Source organism: Cupressus sempervirens, chromosome 11, assembly GCF_028749045.1.
Source record: "Cupressus sempervirens isolate cs-2001-9-10 chromosome 11, ASM2874904v1, whole genome shotgun sequence".
NCBI lineage: Eukaryota > Viridiplantae > Streptophyta > Pinopsida > Cupressales > Cupressaceae > Cupressus > Cupressus sempervirens.
Genome location: NC_143128.1, coordinates 469170833 through 469173441, shown reverse-complemented (window position 1 = coordinate 469173441; position 2609 = coordinate 469170833). Strand labels below are relative to the sequence as shown.

General features: G+C 38.9%; 1 pseudogene; it reads right to left on the bottom strand.

Moving 5' to 3' along the window:
- Positions 1–1399: 1399 nt before the first annotated feature.
- Positions 1400–2126, bottom strand: LOC149530414 (protein PHLOEM UNLOADING MODULATOR pseudogene; annotated as a pseudogene).
- Positions 2127–2609: the final 483 nt, after the last annotated feature.

Below are 2609 nucleotides of genomic sequence, written 5' to 3'. Positions count from 1 at the left end.
AAGTGTAGGAAAGTGTAGGAAGTCATACCATGGCTAAATCAAAACTAGGAGCATACACTAAGGAGATAGAGATTGAAATGGGAAATCCCCATAAAATATCATCCTCGCATTGAGGAACAAAGTGGAACAAATGGAGGGAAACTCCATAAAAAGTGAGTGCACACCAATATAGGATGAAGGTATACTCCATGGGCCAGATAAGGAAACTATGTATCAGTTATACTAAGGGGACCTACATAGCTATCCTTGAAAAAATTGGCTCCCTATGAAACTCAAAACAAAATATCATATAAATCATGTATATCAATGGTATAACACCATAAAGTGCCAACATGGGCATGGAACGATGCTATAAAAGCATAAAACTGCAACCATGTGCAAATAGATCAATTAACTCAAATCATTAAATAATGCAGGCAATAGTGTAAGATACTCATAAACCTAAATAATTTGAGATAAATAAGAAGTATAATAACTATAAATTACTAGATATCAGTAAAAATCTCCATGCAAGGTGAAAACAAGTGAGAAGAGAAAAAGAATGGGCCCACCAATAAAGACAAGAATCCCCCTGAATTATTATAAATGAGGATATTTACTTCTCAAAAAAAAATTATCTTTAAACTTCTCCCTTTTCTTACTTAAAATCACGTAAAGGAGTAAGAGAGATTTAAAATAAAATATTGCACTTGTGTTTGAGCTGTCTGACAATGAATGATTACATGCCAAAAATAGGTTGACAAGAGGCAATGATAAAAGTAAATGATGCTTCTATCAAGAGCTAAAAAAAGAAAAAGAATCTTGCATGAAAAGACAAGAAAATGTTAATAAAATAATAGATTTCAGGAATAGTAAAGATACGTTATAGCAGACTGTCAAAGGGTGAGAGAGCAAAAATCAGTCTGATTCTACTTTTAAAATTCTCACCATAACAAGCAATCATCTAAAAAAAGAAACCTGAAAATGAAAGACCAGCAACTGCAGATTGAGGAAAAAATATATGAAGCTGTAGCAGCAGAGCTTGCCTTCTACATGGTCGACTCCAAAATGGTTAAATCAATGCCGCAGTAGAGAATTGCATTGCAAGTAGCATTGGGACAAGGAATATGAATTCCCCGGGTAGCGAGAGAGGCCTGAAGACTATTCATACATGCCTGCGAGTCGTCGGGTAGAACAGACAGCGGAGTTACAACGTACTCAAGGGTTTCATTTCAATTTCTCCAACGTGAACCCAAAATAGAGTGGCAAATAACCATTTCATTCCAACATTAGCAACACAAACTTAAAAATGGCAAACAAATTAACTTTTTCGGCCGACAGTTCCAAAACGATTGTCACCAGATGCCACAAGTTCTCAATGATAAGGGAAAAAATAGGTAATATTCCTCTTCTCACTATTTCAAAGATATAATGGTGAATACGAAAAGGAGGCTACAGTGGTGAGTAAGAAACAATGCAACTGATGAATCATATTAGGATCAGATGCATAAGGCACATAATATTTCTATAGCCAAGGATGAGGATGGTTAGGAATTTCAAATCGAGCAGAAGCACACCACAGTCTTGCAGAAGGCAGGATTGTGGAGAGAAATGTTATAACCCTTAATAGTTGGCCAACAGCCATAGTGAACATATACCTGGCTCCAAGCCCTAAACCAGGAGTTTTAACACAGTCAAACAAACTTAAAATGCAAGCATCAAGAACAACATCAAGTAATGAAGTAAACCAATAAGGGGAGCCCTCAACACTTGCACCACTACCGATGGAAGATTTTCATTCAAAGCTAAAAAAACCACTGTCTTGTGTCAGGAAGAGGAAGTGTTGTCCTGTGCCAATCGAGGCTGAGCAAAGCTTTAACGAAGTGCATAGAGGTGGCCTCAAGGGCCAAGGTTACGAGCATGAAAAGTAAGGATCCGAGGAAAGGCAGTACGCTTCTGAGCTCTGTGGACCAATGTGGGTAGAATGGTGCTCGGCATATAGCAGCCAATGCTAGCACAAGCCATAGCTTAGGCTGAAGTGTAGCATGCCATGAGGGAGATATTCTCCACAAATAATCTATGCCCACATAACACAATGTTGTGATTCCCAGCCCCCCTCTCAATCTCGACACCCCACTTATTGCCATTATTTGCACACCTCTATCACGTTGATTACAATGTCCATTGCTTGCAGAGCCACAGCCCTTAAGATAAATGTCCATTGCTTAGCTTTAAGTCACGGCAAGTTCCATCTCAGAGTCCTGTTAAGGAGGAGAGTGACTATGATCATCTTCTCAAGGAGGATGAGAAGTGTCAAATGAAGCACGCTCTTGACCTAGACCTGGACCTTGACCTCGACAATGGGTTTCTTGGTGCAGACAGGCCCGCAGATTTCAATCACAAAGGGGAAAAAGGAATAGAGAAGGACGTAGCAGGGATGTGGCAAGGGTGAAACCAGAATGGAGAACACTAAAAAATGGAAGCCAAAGAATCTCGGCAAACAGCAATGCAACTCGAATAACAAGATAGCATGAAAAATCTTCAATATATCATCAAAGAGGCTGATCTGATAAGATTGAATTAGGAAGTCGAGGCCAAGAATTAACAAACTGAAAAATGGATAACCATAA